The 12,711-nt window shown below is 39.1% G+C and overlaps 1 protein-coding gene across 1 annotated transcript in view; it reads right to left on the bottom strand.

Annotated features, from left to right (window-relative positions):
* The window catches only part of LOC135988442 (potassium voltage-gated channel subfamily KQT member 1-like), a 501,042-nt gene that overhangs the window by 361,185 nt on the left and 127,146 nt on the right, over window positions 1-12,711 (bottom strand). The window lies entirely within an intron of this gene.

Below are 12,711 nucleotides of genomic sequence, written 5' to 3'. Positions count from 1 at the left end.
GGTCGCCTGCTATAAAATGATCATATTTACTCCTTTTACATAGCTTTTAACCATCATAGAATCTATCTTGACTTTCATTACTCACAATTTTCAGCCTGGCAGATTGCTTATTTGAAAAAATAGGTAGGAGATTATAAATCAAAATGAAGAATGTGACTTTTCAAAGTGGAATAGACATGAAGGATCTTATTGTCTACCAGACTTCACAGTCTTTCAGCAAAACACCGTAACACTAAAGCACTAAAAAAAGTTATTATCAATCATAAGTTGTTAGTTCATGCCTAGAAAATAATATTTCCTTGAGTGGAATACAAAGGAAAGAGAAAGAGAAAAGTGATGTGAGCAGTTCATACAGACTATCAATGTCACTAACATATAAGAGAAAAAACCTCCACAGATTATCACCATTACTTGATATTCATTATCACTTAATTCAGCTAAGTTGTTGAAGTGCCTATGTTTTGAAAGGGAAGGAAAAAAAAAGAAAACCTTCCCAGGAGGGAATAAAGCAGACTGCAGTTACACTTGAACAGCAAAAATGTTAAGTATGCTCATGAGATGATGTACGTAATTATTTGCTGGTTAGTTAACTAAATTAGAAACAAGATTTAACTCAGTATAGAGCCAGAGCTTTTATATATTAAACACTTATACAAACTGCAACCAATTCAACTTCAAACTTTTCAGTTTACTGAGCCTGCGCTTTGTATCTCTAAGGAAATCAAATGCAGGGAGCACATTTGTACCTATGTCCTTGCTGACCAGGAAGGAAATATTGGACAACACTGTAGGATCCTTGTTTGACAACTCTCTGAGGAAGCAGCTGAAATTTTTGATATTGTTTTACCTCCTTTTGCATCATGAACACTTTGAAATAGGCCAGGCTCCACTTAGTATAAGCAGTAACGAAAGTGCCAAACTCCACAAAATTTATATATCAACATAGTTATTAACATGGTATTATTTTGACTGTTGAATTGGATTGGAGTAAAAATTCCTTCCTCTGTGAAGGAAATGGAAACAAGTTTGGCATGTAGTAAATTTCATCCAACCAATCCAATATAGATAAATTATCCTGAAGTCAAAACCTTAACCCATGTCAACCTCAGCTCCCCAGCAGCAGTGATGTGGGCACTACGTAGGACCTGTTTGCTTAACCCTAGTTCACACTTAGAACGGATTTACTGAGCTTTGCTTACGTTGATTATGTCCCTTAATGTGTTTCCGAACCCCTACGAACCATCGGTGACTGGTCTGTAATCATACAAAAGACAGCACTTTGCATAGCGAAATCATCAGCATGTGAAACAGCAGAGAAAATATATAATAAAGCAGAGCCACACTTTTAGTACAGGCCAGGGCGTCGGTGAGAGGCTGCTGCCCACAACAACAATGTAGTTCCAGTTCTGCCTTTTACACTCCAGCAGTCTCCCTACAAAGTCTCAACTGGTCTCACAGAAAGGTAACCTCAGCTGACAGATAGATACTATCATTTATACTGCTGTAAGAGACGTGGACGCAGTCCAAGTGGAAGAGACGACGGTTTCTGGCCTGCAGATCTTATAACTTGAAGGACAAAAGAGGGAGAACAAAGGGTAGGCCTAAGTGTTACAATGTGGAATGAGCACTGCCAGGGCAATGGCTAGCACGTGCTCACTTACAACCTTTCATTAAGCACAGACAGTATCATTTCTCAGATGTCTTCCTATTTCACAGGGCAACATAGTGAGAATGAAAAGCAGTTGGCTCAGGATGCTGGTCAGATGCATTGCCGGAAATGAGAAGATCTAACTTCTCCTGTTACTAGACCACCATGGGGTCCACCCCTTTGTCAGGGCAATGCTTGTCTTCTGAAGTCTGCAAGACTCATCACTGACTCCATATGTTCAAAGAGTTTGGAAAAATGTCTTTTACATCTTCTTCAAATCTGCAGAGAAATGTACATATTTCCTTTCAGTTTCATCACTGTGGTCTGTGGTTTTAGGTCTATGGTCTGCGACTGCAGCTCCACGCCTGCAGGTTCAACTGGTAGGGCTGTATTCCCAGTAGGCAGACACACACATATATGCAACAAATATATACATATACACATGGCCAGACACACAGATCAACACAGACAGAAATACTCAGCACTCATGCAAACAGCACCAATGACCTCATCTTGTTCTTCTCACTAGCTGATCAGGATGAAGGTCCATTACAGGAAAACATAAATGTATGTTTACAATATGGATCTCCCCAGTAGCTGGCCTGGACATGCAAGCCCTTGAAGCCCACAGCCCACTCCAGCTGCTGGTAGAGGTCACACTTGCACACACTAGCAGGTGCACAAACACACTATAGATTCCTCCAGTGACAGGTGTTAGACACTCAGTCTACTCAGTAATCAGTCCCTGGAGCCCCTCATCTCCAGTTATCTCACTCACAGAGGCACATATGTATAAACTCACTTGACCTGAGAAAGATGTGCCAGGAGAGGTTTAGGTTGGACATTAGGAAAATGTTCTTCACCCAGAGGGTGGTGGAGCACTGGAACAGGCTCCCCAGGGAGGCAGTCATGGCCCCAAGCCTGACAGTGTTCAAGAAGAGACTGGACAATGCCCTCAGACACATGGTGTGAACTGTGGGGTTGTCATATGCAGGGACAGGAGTTAGACTTGGTGATCCTTGTGGGTCCCTTCCTACTCAGGACATTCTTTGACTCTATGACCTTCAAGCCCTACCATCTCCCTTATAAATGGCTTGATCCCTACAGTTGCCAACTCACAGACCGTCTGGTCTCCACCTGGTTTCCCAAGCCTGCCCACTACTTGGTCTTGCTTCATATTGGCCAGTGATCACACACTAACTTGCAAACACTCATTCACACCAGTTGCAGGCTCCACATATGTACAGCTCCTCCGACTCGTGGCCTAACTCCAGTTGCTGACCTCTATATGAACACAGAATGAGTCCCTCAAAAAAGAGTGGAGCTTAGTGAGAAGACAGGACAGACCGTGCTGATCACAGAACATGGCTGACAAGTAGTGACAATCAACTGCTTACATGTGACCAGCCCCTTTTCTCTCCTTTTCCTTCTGTTTTCCACACTTCTTCCTCCCCAAACCACCTTGAGCTCTCCCTTTCTCCACCTTCATTCCCTCCACTAAATATCCTGTAGTAAATTTTGAATAATCTCATTATGCTCTTCCCCTGCACTCCATAATGAGTCCAATAACCCCAGGCAGTGACCCCTGCCTGTGAGGTTACCTGGAGAGATGTTCCCATTGACTCACCTTGATGGATCATGCTGGACCATGGGGCTGATGCCCACCTGTGACAAGACTGGGACGGCCCAGGGTGAGGACTCCTTCCTCTGTCTGTGTTATACGGGTGCCCCTGCTTGCCGCTGTGTCTGTTTGTGTGGAGATATCACATAACCTAACAGGAATAAATGTTTACCACCAATATCTGCTAAAAGGATGTAAATGTCCCTCCAAAATTGTAACAGGCCAATATCTTAATATTTAAGACAAAAAGTAAGCTGCAGAGGGATGGAGGAATGTTATGGGCAGAAAGTCTGCTTTCCTGAAATTTGACGACAACTCCAGGAACTACATAATCCCTTCTCAAGCCCTCCAAAGCAGCTTCAGCTCCCTTGTCTGCACAGACAAAGCTAACGAGCACTTTTAAAGCTTGAGCCTTACCTAGTCCTCGTGCTCAGAAATGTGGAATATGTAAAACTCCCCCAATAAACCCAGGTTCCAGTGCTGAGCAGGCTTGGCCTCCTAATCCCATTGCATTCAAAAGAAAATTGCTTTGTTTACATAAATTTGGCTTTCAGAGTTTTTCACCAACAATCTGGACAAATTTAAATCAGTAGAAGCTTCAGGTAAAGTTACAGATTTCAGTGCACAGAGAGCCTAGTGTACAGAATCTCCTAACACACAACAGATACTCTTTAAACTGCAAACAAAGGCTAGAGGCTGTTTTGTAAAAAGAAAAATCGCTGCAATAGGTCAAGATTTTCTGGATAATGAGAGTCTCAATAGAATATCCAGCCACAGCTGCCTTGTCTGCCTGTAAGTGATGTTTGAGATATCACTGGACACTGTACAAAACCAGGAGGAATGACTAAAAGAGTAGGTTGCTGGGCTGTAGCTGAGCAGCAGAGAGATGAAGCGTAGCCAGAACACTTAAATTAAGGCAAATAATTTCCAGACTCATAAGTCATAAGGTATCACAGTGTGCTAGGCAGCTAATGCAACTAAAAACACAAGCAGAATATATTATTTTCTTGCATCCCAAGAGCAAATGGAAGTGATAACTGAGAGAATGGCAGGTTTTACTATCGCTGACTTCCAAGTAAGCCAGATCTTTATTTCCTGAAGGAGCCGTGCCTTTATTTCTCAGCAAGATGCTTGTGCAAATGTGTGCTCCTTCCTTCCCTCCTCCCCTCTCCCAGCTTCCCCATGTTACACCAGCCAAAAAATATCCAGCAAGAGGATAAGGGCAAAAGGTGTGGGGGGGAAGAGTTACAATGGAAAAAACCCTCCGGACTACATTCTGTAATCAAATAACCTCCAGGTTTTCCTCCAGGCTAGCCCATTTTTTTTCTCTGGCTGTCGGCTATTCCACCCTGCAGAAAAGAGCTGTTATTGTGCTCCGCACAGGTGCATAGAAAGGCTCCTAAAGAGAGCTTCCAATGAACACAAGGCATAAACAAACTCAAGTGTGGTCTTCTCTTCAAGAAAATAATTCAGCCAATGTGAAACTCCCTCCTTGTAATAAATTAGCTCCTAAGAGTATTCAAAAGCTAACCTTTGACCTCCTCCTGTATTATTCTCATGACCACCAGTAGGAGAGGAGGTCAAGTTGGTCAGTTCTTCTCACCAGTCACTGATGCCTCTTTAGCAAAGGAGGGGTGGGAGAGGAGGGAAAAGAGAAAGAAAAAGAGAGAGAGGGGGGAGAAAAATCAAATTTGCTTCTCCATTGAAACATAGGCATAGTAAGTAAACCAAGGAGGCCCAAGCCTCCCCCGGCAGGCGTCCAATTTTACAACACATTTGTAAGTGTGCTGCTGTCTAAATATACTCAACACAGAGAAATTCCACACCATGGCTACAGCAAACGGGCCAGCGCTCCGCAGCCAGCTGCTGCAGGATTTTTCAGCGTTCAGTCTGCAAACTAAAATCATGGAAAGCTAATGGAAAGGCCGCAACTAGCAGCTTGTTTTGGCCGTCTCACATACATAAGGCTCGTCTCCTGATTGAAAGCATATGAAGAAAGTTAGGGTGCTAAAAATAGAATAATTTGTTAAGTGGCACATTCCACCTACCCGTGGCTGGCACATGCTAAGTTCATTCATAGTCGCAAGACATTCCTTGCCAATCTGTTCTGACATTTTTCACTTAGTGGTTAGTAATTTTTAGAATAACAATAACATGATAATACAGAGTATCGGATAATCTTAGTTAATAAAACCACACGCTAATTTGCTTCCCATGTCACATGCATGAGAAACCCCTCTTTTGATAGGCTGGATAGTTATAGAACTCCTGGTAAATGGAGCTCTCTGGAAAGTATTCCAGCTATCTGTAGCTGGCCAGCACCTGATTTATTTTGCCAGCATATGCACCAGTCTGGACTGTGAAAAGAACCCACTTTTATTTTTATTCGAAGTACAAAAGCTGTTCTGTAGTTTCAGTACCTCCCATTGCCTGGATTCTTCTCTGCCACCTCTGCATTTTGCATTGCTGAGGGGAAAGATTGAGACTTTTGGCAGAGAAATGTATTGAATATTTGCCTTGTCAGAACAATATTCATCTGAAAGTCCATTTCATTACCTCTCAGCAAAGATGAGTGTTTTTATCTCAGTATTCGATAGCCCATAATACATTTCCTTGGTAAATCATCACCTATCCTAGCTCCTCCTTGTAACTCCATGATAAAGCCTTCTGAGAAACTGCTTTGCAATTACTCTGTAAAACTATAAACAAGCAAACACTAGCCACAAAATAACACTGAACTACATCATTCCATTATCTTTCAAAGGATAGTACAGTTAACTGGAGATGAAAGCAGAACATGTAAAAGGTAAGAGATTAAAAAGTCAAGACATTTTCATGCAGACAGAATGTATATAAATGTGGTTTTTTTCAATACTGTTAAAGTTATATTATAATTCCTAAGGAAAAATATATTCTAGGGACAGAAAAAAAACACTGCATGCTCTCTTTTTTTTTTGGTTTTAAGTTGCACAAGTCTTGTAATGGGTTCATATTAAATTTAAGCAATTTTTTCTACTCTTGTTTTATACTCCACAGTTCTCCACAGTTTTGTAGAATATCACTGTACAACGCTAATTTATAATCCTTCATCTATGAAAGTTATATAAATTTCATTATTTAACTACTGAAGCATATGATGCATACTGTTTGTAAGAAATTTCTCTTTCTATGAAATTAAAATGATTCTTATATTCCAGTAAACCAAACAATTTGGTACAAAAGACTGCATTCATTCTAACATTAAATAGTACAGCTATTATCTAATACCTTTCAAATATCGATTTCCACCTCCTTCTCTTTGGAAATAATGCAAGAATATAAACAGATACTGTTGCCTCAGACATGTGACTCATCCCAAATCAAACTCTGATGACTTTTCCAAGACAAAAAAAGGTGATAGTAACATCACACAACTAGCTACTGTAAATTACTCATATGAGTTGTGATGGCAATCAATTAATGTAAAAAATAAAACACAAGTCACAAAGCAGGGTCCAAAAGCACAGAATTTCCTACTTCACTAAGGTGGCAAGTGGTAGACCTAAGCTGCCAGCTTTGTTTTCAGAATCTGAATATTTCAGAATAAATGTGCAGCTGTGATAATTGAAGTGGGAATCTATCCCAGTGCAAGGCTACTGCTGATTTTATAGCTGCTTGATGATATCTGTAAAACAAGCAGTGCGATCATATATCAGCTCTCAACAGATAATTCACAATAAAACACCATTACAAGGGGCCGTGCTTGTATCACGCTGTCAAACAATACAGGTTCTAAAATTTCATGAAGTCTGACATACCTGGCTTAGTCTCTTGCTCAATAGTTTTACAGTCAGATTTCCTACAACTTTTCTCCAGGAGTGCAACTATCTGCTTACACTAGCTATACATAAGCAGGATGACTTCTGGTTCAAGCTGAGAGGCTGAAGAATAAGAGAACTGATGGAGTTTTGAGCAGTACCTTGCCAGGCTGGATGAGAGTAGGCAAGCTTTCATGCCTTCCCACTTTCCAAGTACATTTTGGTGTTTGCCTGCACTAAAGTACGTGACAAAGAACATGCACAGATACCCCTCAGCAAATACACAATCAGATTTCAAAGTGTTTTTGTCATTTTAGAGTTGGGCTACTGACAGTCTCAGATAAAGTTCTTCACACAGGGCTTGACCCCAAAAAGGAAGAAGAACTGGTACGAGACAAAGCAGAGGGCTCAGAACAGGCTCAAAGTCTAATGCATTTTCCCTACACTTCAACTCCAACCAGTAGATTCCCAAGATGCTGAAAGCCTTCAGGTCAATGTCTTTTACCTACTGGAAAAGTGCTTGGCAGCATAGCATGATGACAAAATTACACCACACGAGGGAGAATCTGAAATCATGTACAGACCTATCTGAGCTTTAGACTGAATGCAAAATCTTCCTCGTATTCACCCCTAATGAATTTACTAAGGAGAGATACTGAGTGTCATAAAGTTCACGTGGGGAACACTCTGTCTTTGCTGTTTCATGATTATAGATATTAACCATGAGATCTGTAAGGCCATTAATACCCTTTGAGGTCACTGTAACCCAATGACTGCCCAAACAGGACTCTGCTCTTTCAGCTGATGCTACGGCCTTCCGTGGGAACAGTCTAAGCCTAAGATCCAGGATGGAATTGAGATATTAGCCTCGTAGCTACCCCTTTTCTCTCTCATTCACCTGAAATCTGCTCATAAAATATTGCTCAATGCATAAGAAAAAGCAATAGTAAAAATGGACATTTTCACCCATTAAAGTACAAGAGAAAACTGTTACCCATTCTCATGCACGCGAAGAAGGTGTAGTCATTCATTAGAAGTCCATGTGCCAGAAAAGGAGTCAAATAATAAGAAAATGGAGATGAAGAACTCTGATAAATACACAGAAGGCTCAGGGAAGGAAAAGCCAAAGTGCTCTCATATTTATAAGATTTTTGGCAGTACGAGTAGAACAAAACTTGCCCACCTTGACACAACGAACTTTCTGGATGGCAACAGGCCTGAAGCCGGAGAGTTGCCAGGCAGCATCTCCTGTCACCCAGCATTTCATTTTTGGGTTCAGAACCTTTGTTCTGTGCAGCTCCAGCACAAGCACATTGCTGCTTTCAGGGAGTTGTTGATTTTACTAAGTGCCTTAAAAAAACCTAATTGAATCTAGTATGAAAAAGCAACAGATACATTCCTGTAATGTTTTGAAAGCATTAAAAAGCCATCCTGAATTCAGGCTCAAGTTATTCTTGGCTGATAGTACAGTATTTGAAAAGAAAAAAATGAAAATTAAAAAAAATTTAAAAAAGGAAAAAAGACCAAATAACCCACAACAAAACCAAAACACACCACGACAAGAAAAAGAGATGCGCAGTAGTTAAGCTAGCTAACATTCCAGCAGAATGAAAATTACCTGTGGGGGGTGAGAGGGCCACCAATCTCCTCTAAACCTCACTCAAGTCTTCAAAACAATATTGGAGCAGTCCACAGGGATTTCATCCTACCCATTACCAATTTATTTCTTCCATACTCAGAAAGCCATATATTAAGATTTTGCTGGCTTGACACATGCAAAACATACAGGTGCAAGTCTTCAACATCCTGTACTCCCTGTGTTGTGTCACCAAAAGCCAACAGGATTAATTCCTTAAAAAACTACTCAGATTTTGTCCAGAGATATGAGGTACGGAAGTACAACTTGCACAAAATTGAGGGTCATTTCTAGTTTCGCACTACAAAGATATCCAAATCATTCATTTAAAAGGACACAATTCCTTGTGAATCCTTCTATAGATTCTTCTAGTCATAATTAAAATAAATAGCTTTAATGTAATTTAACTTACTTATATTCAAACATATGGTAAGATCAATCCTTGCATTTTACAGACTTGTTAAAAAGATTTTGAATGTCTTTGCCCTGGAAGTATAAAACTAAAACAGTCCAAACGTTAAATACTTTTAAAAAATCAGTTTAGATTTGATGACAGTTTCATAATTATTTGTGCTTTGTATTTAAATTAGGATTAAAATTACTTTATCTTAATCTACTTATAGAAAATAAGATCACATGAAAAACATTCAATCCATCGGTGGATAATCCATAGTGACTTCAGCAAATTGTTATTTTATAAAGTATAGCTCTATACTATTAGCGAGTGTGTTAAATTGAACCACTGAAAGATTCTCTACACTGGCAAAATTACCCAGCATGTTTTAAGGCAGTACAAAGATTTTTAAAACTTGTTTGTTAGATCTGTAGTGCAGAACTCATACGGTTTTAGTGAACATGACCCGGTTTTAGTGAACATGACCCTCTTTTACCTCCATAACGAGACTAATTCAGTAAAAACAAGGAAGTCTACATGAAAGTGTGTTTTTGTAGTGATTTTTGAAATAAAAAAAATAATATTACAGATTTTAAATGATGCAACGGAACGAATACTCATGACTAAGAAACTAATTGCCAAATCCAGGCCAAATTTGGAGATACTTCTGGTTGCACTGGAGCTGTAGGGTTTGTGGGTTTTTTCAGCTTTCTAATAAAGCAGTCCAGATTACTCAGAGGTTAAGGTTGAGTAGCAGATGTATTTCCAAACTGTGAAATTCTTCAAGATTTTTATTTTGAAATCATCCATAATTGGAATAAAATCTCCTGTGAACCATAGATGGGAAAAAAATAAGAATATTTCATGTACATATTGACTTTTTTCCTCATTTGAATTTGTTTATAATATTTTAAAATGTTTAAGTCAAAAATGAAATAAAAACTGGAATTTAGTTCTTGAACTAAATCAAACTATTTAACAAAAAGGTGATCCATGGTTATTTTAAACATTAACAGATATAACAATCTGTGAAGAAAAACAAAGTTAATGTATGACTTTTGTAGTCTTATAACACAGTTTAGAAAAGCAAAAGGAAGAGTAGATTTGTTCGATTTAAAGCTGCTGTAAGTCACAACTGAACCATGCCATGTTTTCATAAATACCATTATGGATGAAATTCAACCATAAAACATATATTCTCCTCCATTCACTCAGTGCAGATACTCAGATGAAGGATTCATCTTGTGATTAAAAGCATTTTGCCTGAGATCGGTCCAGCTTTGTCACATGTGCACGGATGTACCCCTGGTCAACTAAAGGAGTTGCACATACCCCCTCCTCTGCCATGTAACACAGGGGCCCATTTCATCCTACCTGGTCTAATTCAGAAGCTTAAACTCTTTGGTTCTGGGTAAATTCAGATCTGTTGTCACACAGATCCTTCATAATCTCAGGCAAGCTCCTTAGCATCTTTGCATCTCAGACTTTGAACTACATTTTTTGCTTTTCAAAGAGATAGTGCTTCCTTTCTCCAATCATTTATAACAACTGAGTCCGTTCAGACAATCTCAACTTTGAGGAAAGGATGCACTCCTCTCTCCCAGGCACTCTCTCCCAGCACTAGAACTAACAGCAAGGAATGCCATTTAGCGAATGTGCAAAAAAATAATAATTAAAAAAAAGCAGTTTCTCAAAATTGCATGTTAAATTTTTCAGAAAAAAAATTATTAGTTATTTCTGAAATTTCCATCATACTTAGCTTTGCCACTATGTAATAGTAACAAGGAGTTCTGCCTGGGTTTATAAGCAGTTTGTCAACAGCCTCTGCAACAGGGAACCAGGGCAAATATTTTCTGCTTTGAAGTATCAGTGAAGCCGTGCACTGTCCCTGTTTATGAATGAGTTTAGAACCCAGTGAACTAGAAAACAACTGTGCCGTAACAATCTGAACCAGAAAGAAAAAAATATGGTCTCTTCTGGGTGATCATACCCTCTGTATAATGTTATGCAGTGTTTAACTGCAAATATCTCTGTTACAATTAAGTATAAAGGCTGGTTTATTTTCTGAAGTTCGTAGGATTTTTATACATGCTTTTTTTCCACTGTGGAGTTGTTCTTTTTAGAAGTGTTTGTAGGCAATTCATTTTAAAAGGGCTCCAGGGGGCTTTTCCCTACTGTGTTAAGCTGTTTTGATATTCTTTTACAAGCAGAGTCTTAAAGTTGTTCTCCCAGATGCATTGTCTCACTAATCAGCTTTATGAGGTTCAAGGTCGCCATTCAACATTAATTATTCATTGTACAATTCACAGCTGGTGATGATGCTAAAAATGGCAAATAATATGCATGTTCAAAAATACCCTCATAAAGCATCTTCGTCATAAAACTTCAGATCGTAAGAAATATGAAATCAGAAGAAAAAAATATATAAGATTAGTATGGTACTATGGAAAGCCTGCACTAAGATCACTTCTGTTTTTCCTATCTTTATGCAGACATTTTCCGTTATCTCAAAATTAACTACAGTGGAGAAAAGGCAGGTTGTGGCCACTGGTACCAAAACAGTCCAATGTCTACACTAAGGCAGCCATAACAAAATCACAAAGAGCAAACTAGATGTTTAAAATGCATTGTTCAAAGATTTACAAAGTCAAAATGCTTGAGAAAAACTATCCTTGAATGAAAACTCGTAGCGTGGAAACAGGGTGTAAGTATCTTACAGTTATAGTAGTCATTATATGTGTTTTAAATCTGTGCAGTGTCAATTTTAGAAAGGTTTTCTTCTTCTCCAGGCAAGCCAAGACTTGTCACACATTGACAGTGGTAGGAATGATGTCAGCAGCAAAAAATAAGCCTTTTTTAAAGGGCTATTTAGATTTTGGCAAACTGGTGTGGGCAAGCTGCTACAACAGATTCTGCCTGCTCTCTCCTCTGCTGTACTCATTCCTCAGCTTATTAAGGATTCAAGAACAGTTGAGGCTTTGAAACAGAGCAGAACCAGAGCCAAAAACTTCTATTATAAGTCTAATTATACTCAATTCCTTCCACACACATTCTGACAAACATAGCACTTCTCCGTGTACAATATATTGCTTAACAGAACCCTTTTTAATGATAGCACCATATTAAAGACCTTCTGTTTTCTTTTCCGATGTCCTGTCTTACAGTTAAAATACAAAATACTTGCTGTCTCCACTCAATCACACTTCTGCAATTACTCGGTGTCTCCTGATAGCACTTCAGCAATTATTTTTATCTGCAGTTGGAATGTTTTTCTTTCCTCTGCATGTTAATTTCTTGGTTTGTTTATACAAAATATGTTAAGCTGATTTCAAAAATATGGTTTACAAAGTGCAGGTCAGTGCCAGATGTTATTTAATACTTTCAGGCTGATGCTTCGTGCCCAGGAAAGTGGGTCCTGTGATGACTCTCTTGTCAGTAACTGCTGAGCTGACATTTAACAAATCGATCTGATTCAACACAAATATTGAAACTGATACCTTAATTCTGGCACAAACATATTGTTTAGGTTCTTTTCAAAAGCAAAAGACAGCTTGGTTACGTTTCTAAATATTTGCACTCACACATGTGTGAGTCAATAAGTATGTGCCTTTACAT

The sequence above is a fragment of the Caloenas nicobarica genome, chromosome 1, assembly GCF_036013445.1.
Source record: "Caloenas nicobarica isolate bCalNic1 chromosome 1, bCalNic1.hap1, whole genome shotgun sequence".
Taxonomy (NCBI): domain Eukaryota; kingdom Metazoa; phylum Chordata; class Aves; order Columbiformes; family Columbidae; genus Caloenas; species Caloenas nicobarica.
Note: the sequence above shows the minus strand (reverse complement) of the source record. Positions and strands in the feature narration are given on the sequence as shown.